This window comes from Tachypleus tridentatus, chromosome 9 (assembly GCF_004210375.1).
Source record: "Tachypleus tridentatus isolate NWPU-2018 chromosome 9, ASM421037v1, whole genome shotgun sequence".
Taxonomy (NCBI): Eukaryota; Metazoa; Arthropoda; class Merostomata; order Xiphosura; family Limulidae; genus Tachypleus; species Tachypleus tridentatus.
The window spans coordinates 30,625,595-30,639,413 of record NC_134833.1 but is presented as its reverse complement, the minus strand read 5'-3'; the positions used below and the strand labels follow the sequence as shown (position 1 = coordinate 30,639,413).

The 13,819-nt window shown below is 35.7% G+C and overlaps 1 protein-coding gene across 2 annotated transcripts in view; it reads right to left on the bottom strand.

Moving 5' to 3' along the window:
• LOC143224971 (uncharacterized) overlaps nt 1-11,251 on the bottom strand; it is a 29,600-nt gene extending 18,349 nt beyond the window's left edge. The window contains exon 1 of one of the 2 annotated variants that reach the window (XM_076453536.1): nt 10,857-11,251. The gene's annotated coding sequence lies outside the window, so the exon portion shown is untranslated. Of the gene's footprint in view, nt 1-10,732 lie in introns of both variants that reach the window. The other variant, XM_076453537.1, reaches the window with a different exon arrangement.
• Nucleotides 11,252-13,819: the final 2,568 nt, after the last annotated feature.

Genomic DNA, 13,819 nt, shown 5'->3' with positions numbered 1-13,819 from the left:
CTCGAACCAATAAGAACAGAAAGTAACAATAATATTTCATCAAAAGTAATAACTTCAGGTGTTGAATGAATGAAACGGAAATTAAGTTTTCATTGCCTCTTAGCACATTTTTTTTTGGAATCACAACTCACAGCTTAATATATCTTCACCACTAATAACTTCTTGTTTAGAATGAATGAAACTAAATATTACACTTCGAAGCTTTTTCTTTTCACAATAATAACTTCCAACCTGAATAAATGAAAACAGGGGTAAACGCTTTAAAGCCTCTCAATTTCACTTCCATAGTAATAACGTTTGATTTTGATTCAAAGTAAACGGAAGTTAACGTTTCAAAGCTTCCTGGCATCGGTTTGATATTTTCTGACGTTTTGTGTTTCTCGATGGTGAAGATGGAGCGACATAATTTTGTAAAAGTTTGTAGTGTACAAATATTATCTTGTTAAAAAACAAAAATGTCAGACGACTTCCTCACAGACTACCTCAATTAATTCTCTCCTTCGCGATTTTGTTGCCAAGTGAAAGGTGTGGTTCGGGAGGTTCACACTTCGTAAACTTCATCTAGAAGTTTCCTTATTTCAACCCATCCCTGCAGCAAAATGTGTCGTCACTCAAATTCCTATACACCTGTCCTAACAGCAGGAAGTCTAACGATCATGAAGACGTTTATCGAGAGCACCACAAGGGGGCTCTCTCTATCCATTGGAGTACTTTTCTTTTTCTGTGAACTCGGTTTCCGCGGTCAAAGTCCGCATGTTTAAGAACATTTTATGCATTCAAGGGCAGCACTGTTACCCAGTTTGCTAGAAATGTGGGTGTAATCTATAATTACGACATATTGAAAGAGAAAAAAGCCTTATAGAAGAATACTTTGGGTGATCCAGGAAAACTTTGGCGGAAGCATTTTTTCGAGTGGCCCTATCGTTTATAGAACACATGTATGACATGAGTAACTTTTTATCATGTGTCTTTACAAATCAGTGTTGACCAAAAAAAAGAGAAAATAACCCAATGATAAAAGCTTTCTAAAATTAGATATTCTGTCAATTATTCATACATTTTAAAACTTATCTAAAGTGAAAATAAAACCTTCTCCGTGATCAAATTTGTTAGTTTTGAAAAAAAATTCAGAGTAAATACTTTAAAATTAGGCTATAAATACATATAATAATAATTAAAACATGTTCTTTTCCAATAGAATTTCTACAATAAGAAACTTTATAGAAAAAACTAACAATATATATTATATATATTTATAAATTTCCTGACAGTTGTTCTTGTTTACTTGTAAAAAGACCCAGCATGTCAGGTGGTTAAGGCACTCGGCTCGTAATCCGAGGTTCGAATCCCCGTTACACCAAACATGCACGTTCTTTCAGCAGTTGGGGTGTTATAATGTAACGGTCAATCCCATTATTCTTTAGTAAAATAGTAGCCAAAGAGTTGGCGGTGGGTGGTGATGACTAGCTGCCTTCCCTCTAGTCTTACACTGCTAAATTAGGGATGGCTAACGCAGATAGCCCTCGTGCATTGCGAAAAATTTAAAACAAACCAAACTAAGACTAAGAATGTTTTCTCTACTTAGGTCAGGTGGTTAAGGGGCTCAACTTCCATCTAGTCTTTATCCGCTAAATTAGGAACGACTAACACAGATTGGCTTCCTGTAGTTTTGCGCAAACTTTCAAACAAACCAAACTTTTTCCATTTAAGGTGATTTCACGTGTGTTATCGAAGCAATCGTAAAAACTCGATGATGGAGAGTTTCAAAAAATGTACTTGTTCAAAACGTGATCTTTATGAGTACCAACAGTATGTTACTTATGGTGTAGTACTTTTTTCTTCTCAGTTGGAAATCAAATTACAAAGATGCCTCTGCTCTTGTCTGCAGTTTTGTTTTGTTTTTAAATTTCGCGCAAAACTGCACGAGAGCTATCTGCGCTAGCCGTCCCTAATTTTGCAGTGTAAGACAAGAGTGAAGGCAGCTAGTCATCACCATTCATCGCCAACTCTTGGGCTACTCTTTTACCAACCAATAGTGGGATTGACCGTAACTTTATAACGCCCTTACGGCTAAAAGAGCTGGCATGTTTGGTGAGACGGGGATTCGAACCGCAACCCTCGGATTACGAGTTGAGTGCCTTAACCACTTGGCCATGCCGAGCCGTTTGAGTTGTTAAAAAGTTGTTTATTAAGAAGTAATACTGAGCCATCCCTTTATCTCATTTGATAGAAGACTTCCCTGGCGTGCGTTAGACCTAGGATTCACGTTTGAGGCGAGGCGAGAGAATATATCGCAAAAAAAAAGGCACAAAAATCACAAGAACTTGGGGTTTTGATGAACTAAAAATTGTTTATTTTTTGCTGTCCGATATTAATATACAAATACTGAATGGCTGTAAGGGCCATAAGTGATCTGTTGCTCGAAACTGGTAATTGTTCGCTCTACCTTCCTCCCATTTTCAGCTTTACTAAACTCTAATTAATTAGCGCTGACACAAAGTATAATTATCCTACATTCTCCGACGTATTTGTAAATTTTAAATTGTGAAATTTTGTTGAAGTTTTTCATCTCATTTCACGAAAGTTAAATACATTCTGCTGATTATTAATTCGACATAAAATGTGTATAGAATGCTGGCGAGATTTCTTATATTGTTTTCCCACATTCGCACTCCGTATACTGTAGAATTCTTCTAATGTTTTTACAGCTTCTTTAATTATATTTTTATTACTCTTATCATTATCTTCTGCAAAATGATTCTGCAGTTCTTCATCTGTGAGTAACTAAACCTAACGCCGTCAGATATATTCACATCTATTTTAATGATATGTCTGTAATTAGGTTTAGATAAACGAGTGTGTTTCACTTGTGCTGCAAAAATGTTCGTCTGCAAAGTTTTGGTGCTGGAACGAGCTGCACGCACGCGACGTCACGCATGTATGGCAACGGCCTTGACAACAAGGCAATAGTCATGCTGTCTGTTGACCAATTTTACAAGGCAACATTTCAAATGTTTCATTACACGTGATACATTCTCGGCTAGTCAAGGCGAAGAATTCATAAGAGTAGTGGAATGATATACCCGTGATGAGCACGGCAAAAATAACCCATTGTGTAGTTTTGCGTTTAATAACAAGCAAACAAGGAATAGTATAACTTGTTGAGTCACACAACGAAGTAAAAAAACAAAACAACCTTCATTCAAAGTTGGTAATTAACTGGAAAAAGGTAAAATCTGGGACAATTGAGCCTTTCACTTAGATCAAAGTCAGTTTCTGAGATGGTGGAGAGGTTTAGGGGACAAAGGGGAGACTTCAAATCGTTTTTCTTATTATTAATTAATAAAAAAAGTTGACATTGTTAATGAGATTCATGTTCGTTTGTTTTCAATTTCGCCCAAAGCTACACGGGAGCTATCTCCGCTAGCCGTCCCTAATTTAGCTGTGTAGGACTAGAGGGAAGGCAGCCAATCATCACCACACACCGCCAACTCTTGGGTTATTCTTTTACCAACGAGTAGTGGGATTGACTGTAACATTATAACGTTCCAACGGCTAAAAAGGGTAAGCATGTTTGGTGTGACTGGGATTCGAACCTGCAATCCTCAGATTATGAGTCGAGCGCCCTTATCAACTGGCCATGCCGGGCCTCGCGATTCGTGGTTCTGAATTCAATCTTTGGAAAAGTTTAAGTAACATTACAGTAAAAAAAGAAAATATTAGCCTAACTTAAATGAACCAACGTTAATCTTACAAGTACCTATGTAATACATAACTTACGGCCCCCCGCTAGTACAGCGGTATGTCTCCGGATTTACAACGCTAAAATCAGGGGCTCGATTCCTCTCGGTGGGCTGAGCAGATAGCCCTATGTGACTTTGCTATTAGAAAAAACACGCACAAAACATAACTTACAGAAGTTGCTAGCAAAATAAAATTGTTCATATATTGAATTAACTTTAAATAAGTTCCAAACCGTTAGTGTTACAGAAAAACAAGACTTATTTTACATTTGAAAAATAACAATCTAACACGACTTGTTCAAATGAAATTGAAGTAAGTCAAACTGTAAACTCGGTTTTTTTGTCAACGAGAAAGTAGATATTGCCGTTGACCTTGAAATCACTAGTATAAAAATACTTTACATGAATTGTTTTAAAATATTATTAACATTGTAATAGTCTTTTTAACTTTTGTCAGAATTGAAACTCACTGCATAGCTTCAAGAAGAAAGAAAAACAAACGATTCAGGTTACTGATACCGAAATATTCCTCGTAATGTTATTAAAAGCTTTGTTTGTTTGTTTTGGAATTTCGCACAAAGCTACTCGAGGGCTATCTGTGCTAGCCGTCCCTAATTTAGCAGTGTAAGACTAGAGGGAAGGCAGCTAGTCATCACCACCCACCGCCAACTCTTGGGCTACTCTTTTACCAACGAATAGTGGGATTGACCGTCACATTCATAAGTAAAGATAATAAAGTGGTACTGCTTTATCTTTGCTAGTTTCATGTCTTGGATATCGAATCTTCGTCCAAGAGGTTAAATAATCTCTAAAATTCGGAATTCAGGTTTCCTGACATATAAAATAAATTGAACAATCATAGCAAAGGGTTAGATATTATAGTTCACTATTGTATAGCTGGATACTATGCACACTTCTGCTGGTGAAGTGTTATAGTTCAATAGGTGAGATGCTATAAACCTATAGGTGGGGTGTTATATATCAGTGAGTTGACTGTCATGCGTCAGTTTTATCGTATTAATGGCTAGAACGATTCTAATTCATTGTTGTTCTTATTTTTGTCAAATATAAATGCACGTTGTTGTTGTTTTTCATGGAATAGTCGCATGCACGCGATGTATGCATGCTTGGCAACGGGCATAGCAACTGAGTTATAGTCATGCGATGCGTTGACCAACTTTTCAAGGGAACAATACAAATGTAGAACTCCATTGCTTTTATTCAAATGTAAATGCATTTTTTGTGTTTTTATGTTGTTTATTTTGCATATGCTTGTTATGTACACTGTTTCTAATCTCGTTGGATACAATATACACTTTTACACAAGTTCAAAGCATATTTTATAACACGTTGACTCATGTTTAATTCTGCATTTATAACAATATACACAAACATTCCCTCATTTGTTTCATCTGTACTTACTTTATTTATTAAAATATATTATACGCTAATAAAAAAGTTATATAAATGTTGAAGGGTATAAATGTAATTCATTACTTAAAAGATTAATGATCTATACACCCCTGAAAGGTTTAGTTTGTTACGAAGGGATTAGTTCAAACAGGAAAGGTGGAAAGAATGCACACAGTGTGGTGGTTTATGTACGAGTGTATCTCAAGTGGGGACTACGCTTTTTTAAAGTTTCACTGTTACCGTCAAATAACGGTTGAGGGTAAACAGCAAAATCAAAACTGTTTAGTTTGAAGTTGGCACAACGAACACTGTCTTCAAGAGTTAGAAGATGAGGTTCAGTGCCAGATGGTAAACATTCATAGAGTACTGTTTGAAAACTAATCAAGAAAACACAGCTTTTAGAACCTATGTACGTGAGAGGGGATGAGTCGTGCCAAAGGTTCGAATTCATTCAGTAGCTCTCTGCACGTTTCCGTTGTGGCACTTTTTTAAAACTATGTGCTTGGTTTGTTTGAATTTCGCGCAAAGCTGCGATAGCCATCCCTAATCTAGCAGTGTAATACTAGAGAAATGGCAGCTAGTCATCACCACCCACCGCCAACTCTTGGGCTACACTTTTACCAACAAAAAGTGGGATTAATCGTAACATTTAAAACGCCTCCATGGTTGAAAGAGCGAGCATGTTTGGTGCGATGGGGATTCGAACCCGTGACTTTTTAAAACGAAGACGAATACTTTAAAAGATTCGGTTTAAACGTCAATGGATAACCAACAGGCGTAAAAATAGCTATAAAACAGGTTAGTTGCAGATGTCCTCACGCGAATATTACTTGTCACGTTACCCATTACGGCTGAATATCAGAGATGTTTATAAAATAGTATTTCTGTTCCATCGTTTGTCTTCCACAAACACTTGTCCAATAAACATTTCGTTCAATGCCAGAATTCCTCAGTTGGGCAGAAAGCTAAGAAACGAAAGATTCTATGAAACTCTATTTATGTAGGCAGTATGATACTTTCAAAAGTTACGGATTAAATTCTGTATGTCTGAGTATCTCACGTGCATTGTTAGCATTAACTGATAGCACGTAATCATCTAACCTTGTTAATCATTTAATCAAATTACTTTTTAATTAATTCTAACTCCACGTTTCCACTGTTAATTTGCTGCCGTCTCTAGGTGGGTAGCTGTAAGATACGCTGTTTAAAGGACTCGAACCGTGGACCTTAAAACCAGAGGGCGGAACCACTTTCGCTTTTGTCAGTTAAAATGCCAGATGTACTTGAATATAACTGAACAGAATAAAATGGTTAAGTAAGAAAACAAAGCGATTATAGGTTACTTATTAACAGCATTCATTTGAGAAACAAAACACGTTGTTAGATCAACAATCAGTCGAATTACTCAGTGTAGAGGTGTGATATATATCGCTGGCTGAAATGTACAGTGACTGCTTCTCTGCGTATAGAATTGAGCCAGCGTAGAGACCTCTTACTCTTTTACCGGTTTCATCTTCCTTAAGGCCCAGCATGGAACAGGTGGTTAGGGCGCTCGATCCGTAAACTGAGAGTCGAAGGTTCGAATCCCCGTTACACCAAACATGCACGTCCTTTCAGCCGCTGGGGTGTTATAGTGTAACTGTCGATCCCATTATTCTTTAGTAAAATAGTAGCCAAAGAGTTGGCGGTGGGTAGTGATGACTGGCTGCCTTCCCTCTAGTTTTACACTGCTAAATTAGGTACGGCTAGCACAGATAGCGCTCGTGTAGTTTTGCGCGAAATTCAGAACAAACAATCATCTTCCTCAATTCTAAACCCTAACCACCTGACCATGCTGGGCCTTCGATTGTGTATTATAAAACATTTTTCACTGTGAATTTGATATTTTAAATACATACACATATTCCGTGAATTTAAACCTATTTTAATTTCAACTATTTGCGCGCGAGTGCGTGGCTAATATCGGTACAGAATTCAGTCACGTCACTAACAGACATTTCATTCGTTGATTGCCATAGATACATGTAACTCAAGCTTGCTTAAACTCGTGTAAGTTTGAAAAATTCATTGTTTTTATGTACGCTAATTAAATCGTAGGTAACTACACTGTATAACATCTTAATTAAATGTTTTTTATCAAAACACCCAGTGTGTAATGTTATCGAAGAAATTAGTACTTATACTTTATACATAAAAACTGTTCCCGTGTATTGAGCTGTAGATAGGTAAATATTTTAGCTTTTTCCGCCTACTGATCCTTGCTCATCCACCTTTCAATAGTACATTTATTACTTTCCACCCGGCGAAGCAAGGTGAATGACTTAAATTGTGGGTGGATCGCTGAAAGTTTCCGTTTTGAACACTTCTCCTCGACCCAAGTACGTTCTATGGGCATCCAGAGTCATTTAAACTAGAGAGAGTTTGACCTAAAACAGGAGAAGAAGAAAAAACCTTGATATCGTCATTGTCCAGACTAATTTTGGGTCATCCAATAGGTTAAGGCAAAGGAAACGAAATAGATAAACAATACAGCAATTTAACTGTGAGCAGCCAACCTTAAAACGATGGGTCGCGACAGTGTGGAGATTGGGTAGATGGCGCGATTCTGCTTCTATCTGACGTCGTGACTTTGGGTTCTTTTTTTTTAAAGAGATGGATAAAAAAAGAATACTTTTAGACCTTCAAAACTAAAAAAAAATATAAATAAATAAAAATAATTAAGCCACAAAAAACTCTTCTAGCTGTCAATGAATAGTGAATGTCACTTTAAGCATATGTATTGGGCGTGGTCTGGTCATTAGTTTGCCCTGACTGTCAGTCCGATGGTTTATGTCTCGCGTCAGTTGCCCTAAAAAATAAACAAACACCATAAACAAAACAACTCACTATATACATTGGGGCCATGTGTACGCTATAAAAGTGACGGTAAAATCCCTCTATTTAGTCAAACAACAGTACCTCAAAAATTAGCGATGGGTAACCTTTTCTTATACTATCAGTTCAAAATTAGGGACGGGTATGCGCCGTGGTTTGCTGCGTAGCTTTGTGCAGAAAGTCTAAGTCCCCGAAAATTAACAGATATTGTAATGGTGGAGGCAGCGAAATCCCGTGAAGAAATACTTTTAAACGTATATAAACATCTAAAAAAAAAAGAAAGAGAGAAACTGAATCTTTAGCCACTCATGACTGAGACAAATGTCTGGCATTGTAACACACTGATCAATGACCAATTGATTCCAACATTAGAACAAAGGCAGGAAAGGATACGAATTTTTCATAATTTGGCGTTGGTTAGACCTAAGTAAGAAAAACAAAACTCAACATTGAAATGTCTTTATCATAAGTCCTTATATTTTACTACACTGTGCAGGAATGTACCGATGACAGATAATTAATTACTATACATCTTATAAGCTGTGCTCAACACCGCAATGTCTTTATCAGCAGTCTGTATATTTTTCTGTATGCATGTAGGAACGTACTAACGACACATAATTAATTATTATACATCTGATAAGCTGTGCTCAACACCGCAATGTCTTTATCAGAAGTCTGTATATTTTTCTATAGGTATGTTGGAACGTACTAACGACAGATAATTAATGATTATACATCTGATGAGCTGTGCTCAACACCGCAATGTCTTTATCAGAAGTCTGTATATTTTTCTATAGGTATGTTGGAACGTACTAACGACACATAATTAATTATTATACATCTGATAAGCTGTGCTCAACACCGCAATGTCTTTATCAGAAGTCTGTATATTTTTCTATAGGTATGTAGGAACGTACTAACGACAGATAATTAATGATTATACATCTGATGAGCTGTGCTCGACACCGCGATGTCTTTATCAGAAGTCTGTATATTTTTCTATAGGTATGTTGGAATGTACTAACGACAGATAATTAATGATTATACATCTGATGAGTTGTGCTCGACACTGAGGTGTCTTGATTAAGAGTCTGTATATTTTTTCTGTAGGTATGTAGAAACGTACTGAGGACAGATATAGGGTCAGAATATAATTATACGCGTGATGAATTTTAACAGAACTAGTTAATTACATAACATTCAAAAAGAGACAAATTCTTATCCAAGTACATTATTCAATATTTTTGGCATTGAGAGTAATTTATTTGTATTAAAATTATCCAAGTAAGTTATATATCATATATACTTCTTATAAAATTTCCTGACGTGTCCAAACACAAATTACTATCTTACCTTTAATCTGTGAATATTGTGTAACACGGTGTTACAAAGAGCTACGTAGTATCTGCATATATTGAATATTATCTGTTGATATTGTGAAATACTGTGTTACAAAATATTTTGTGCAAGATGCAGATAATGTGAATCATAGAGTTACAAATTATTACGTATTGCCTATGGCTATTGTGTAACACAGTGCTGCAAAGTGTTACGTACTACCTAAACTAACCTGTGGATGTTGTGTAACACAATGCTACATAGTGTTACGTATTACTCGCTGATACTGCAGAAATGAAGGGCTACAAAGTCTACGTATTATCTAAACTAACCTAGGAATATTGTATAGCACAATACTGCAGAGAGTTACGTATTACCTGAACTAAATTGCGGATTGTAACACAGTAGCACAAAGTGTTTTGTGTTATCCGAACGAAGCTGGGGATATTCTCTATCACAGAGTTACATATTGAGTGTCGCCGTGGTACAGAGTATTATAAACTGGCTACGAAAGACAAGCAACTATCTCTTCTGTGTTTAAAACAATTCTATAAGACATTCTATAAGAAGGGTATGTGTTCCATCATTTCATATAAAACTAAGTCATGCTGAAATAAAACATTTCGTTACGATATGTGCATTGGGTAACATGTTGATGATACGAGACATTTCAGTAAACTGTTATTAAATAATATTTGACGTCTTTGAACAACGTTTGGAAAATATCAATTAAAATGTATTAAGATTATCAAAATGTCAGTATTTTTCTGAACAATTATTACAATTTATACATTTTAAAGCAAATAACAAGCCGTTGGTATGACTTACAGATAGTGACTTAATGGATGTGTTTTCTTTGTTTTCTTATAGTGGCAGAGATAGCTTGACGAGTTTATAGCCCTTTGCGACAAGGAGTAACGTAGATACTTGAACTAGATTTGTATGCATTTCTGACTAGGATTCCCGTTAAGGGCCTGCTAAGGATCATGTGCTTGAGTGTAACTCTGTAGCCTTACGTTGAAGACAGCAGATGATTACAGTGCTACTATATATATTCCATCAAAACCTCAACAGTTGAACAAACAAAATGTTTGTTTATCATTAAAATCAAAGAAAGTAACAATCCAGAATGTTTCGCTGTTTTAAATTTAGTTTCTCACATACAACATGTTAAAAACTCGTTACAATAACTTGTAGAACAAACTGGAAATGCACTTCAATCATGGCAACAAAAATTGGCATCTGTTATTAAATATTTTTCACCATAAGAATACATTAATTATCCTAGCTTGTTATTACTGAGTTTCAACTCTATGAAAAACTAGAGAGCTTATTTTATTATAACTTAATTTAGTATTCACCTTTTTATTTTGGTTTCTTTGTAAATTTGAAGATGAGGCGAGAAAGATAAAAGGAATAGTTGAGGAAAGAAGCTCCAACTCTGGTGTTCTATAAATGAACTATTTACTAAACAGTTACTCTCACCTGTGTCAACCAAATCTTTGTGAGAAGTGGGTAATACTGCAATCGGTTAATATCTTCAAGAGGTTTTCAGGTTGGTTTAAGATGCCCTTGAAAAGTTGAAGTTGTTGAATGGTCTGATCAAGGTGTTGTGTCACTATTGAACTCACATGGAGATTTAAGATCTTTATGTGATCCAATAAGATGTAGTTATAAAAAAAACATATTTTTTTACCATAATAAAACATAGTTCAAACCACCAACGAGAGACTTTCTAAGACTCTTGTGACGTCATTATGTACCGACCAATGACAGAGAGTGAATGTGACATTTTAACGAAAACGAACATCTCATCAACCGATAGTTCATCGTTACTGGTTAAGCCAGGGTTACCTCCTGTGTTTGGACTGTCACGTTTCATGGATCTCTTGCATAACATGAACGAAGTTTTCCAGTTCGTACTCGGTGCCTGGTACGACTAATAACATCCCATTGGTTGAGAAGTGCAGCCTGTAATGATAATAAAGTGAATTTGCATCAGGCCATTGACACTATTTCACATAGCCGACCTAGGCCTTGAAAACACGTAGCTTCTTGCGCGATTTGACTAGATAAAGTAATACGCCGTTCTTCTGCCAAGGAATTTGACATTGAGGCGACTCAATCTAAAAATTATTATTGGATTTAATCCTGTAATAACTATAAAGAAAGATACAATACAAATTTGTTCAGAGTGTAACAAACAAATAAAGACAACTTATCTTAATCGATGTGATCGACTCTTAGAAACAACTAATAACACAGGTCTAGATAAACGACCAGTAACACAGATCTGCGAATTTAAATTTCATAAAAGTTGTTTTGATTTTACTAACGGATTATCCATAATTTAGTTACTCAGATTTCGAAAGTAATATTCATTTTTTTCTTTCTGGCTCGTAAGGAGTTTTTAGAAATCGAGAAAAACAAAAGAACACATTTACTTAGATCAAATCATAATGTTTTTACCATGATGAACATTTTTATTATTATAAGAGTTTCTCGTGGGTTCCAAAACGATTGGTAAAACTCTTACGTCGCAAATGATCAAGAGAAATCTATAGCTAGTAGTCGTCGGCGTTTTAAGCATTACAAAATGTGATCCGATTTCAAAGAAAATGATTCATTTATATAAAAGTACATATGAAATTTTGTGAAAAATCTTTACGTGATGGAAAAAAATGACTACAGTTTTCGGATTCAGTGTACAGAAATTACTGTAAAACACTTAAATATTTCAAGATAACAAAACATTTGCAGATATGTGTAATCGTAACAGATAAAATGGTAGCCAAATAATAACAACTGGCGGGCCCAGGTGTAAATCAGTATCATGGCGCATTATACAATGAGCAGTGTATAAATCATTCAGAAATTTTCTCTCGAGGCTATCGTATTTTTTCCTTATAAAAATTATAAAAAGTTTTAAAAAATATTCTTTGTAGTATTTTGAGGGTATTGAAAATGAATTGTTTGTATGTTTGTTGTTAGTCCCAAAGCTGCACAATGAACTACCTGTGTCGTGTTAGCTGCAGGGATCAAGCTTCGAATTTTAACATTCAAGCTCATTTCTGAGCCACAAGGAAGAAGGCAAAAATTACAAAAGTAACAAGTAATTCACTCATATTTTAGATCAGAGAATCAAACCTCGAATCTCCAGTAATTGAAGTATTTGAAAAGTTATAACACAGACTGAATTAAGTGTTTTTACATTTATGTTTTCTTCTCTGTATTAATCAACCAGTATGCCATGTGTTTTTGTTTGGTCATTTGTTCACTGTCTGTAAAATACATATTATTACTTTCGAAAGTGAAACAGTTGATTACAGTTTAAGTTGTTGCGTGCATTTGAAAATATTCAGTCGCTATTTATTATTGCAGCAGATCTGTATCTAAGCTTTATTTTACCTAGTTCTATTTTTCTGAACGCTTTAGTTTCAAAAAAAAATTGAAAAAAAAAAGAGAGGTTACCTGTACAATAAGGGGTGGGAATCGGAGAACCTGGTTGACAGGCAAGTAGGTGTTCAAAACAAGGAGGTCTTAACACTGAAAATGGTGAACACCTTTCAATGATCGCATTAAGTGGAATGAACAGAAACGACAAGACACAAGAACCAAATGTCAGCAAATACAACAAAATTACTTACTAGGAAAGTTCTGCGAAATATTGTAGTAACGTAGTCTGAGCTGACTCCACACAGTACATTATTTTCGGTTTAGTTTTATTCCTTAAAAAAGTTGTTTATTCATCCACCACCGAACCCCGCACCAGTGGCTCAACTGTAAGGACCGTTAGTTGGCTTACAATACAGAAATCTAGGTTCAATACACGTAGCGAGCAAACTACAGAGACCCCATTGTATAGCTTTGAGTTTAACCACAAACAACCATAAACTGTTTTTGATAGATTTCACTGTTAGGATTTCATAACCGATCGTTGTTAAACCAAGCCCCATACCATGATGTTCTATAACCAGCCATTGTTAGACAAATCCAATACCATAGCATTCCATAATCAGTCGTTGTTAGAACAAGCTCCATACTATGACTGATTATAGAATATCACAGTACGGGGCTTGGCCTGACAATGACTGATTATAAAATATCATGGAAGGGGACTTGGTCTAACAATGACTGATTATGGAATATCATGGTAGGAGACTTGGTCTAACAATGACTGATTATAGAATATCATGGTAGGAGACTTGGCCTGACAATGACTGATTATGGAACATCATGGTAGGAGACTTGGCCTGACAATGACTGATTATGGAATATCATGGTAGGAGACTTGGCCTGACAGTGACTGATTATGGAATATCATGTTAGGGGACATGGCCTGACAATGGCTGGTTATACTATGGTATAGAGAAAATTTGACGGATGGAAAGTGGGATTGTAGAGAAATACTCATTGTATGAAGAATAAGTTCAAACTGATAGATTAGG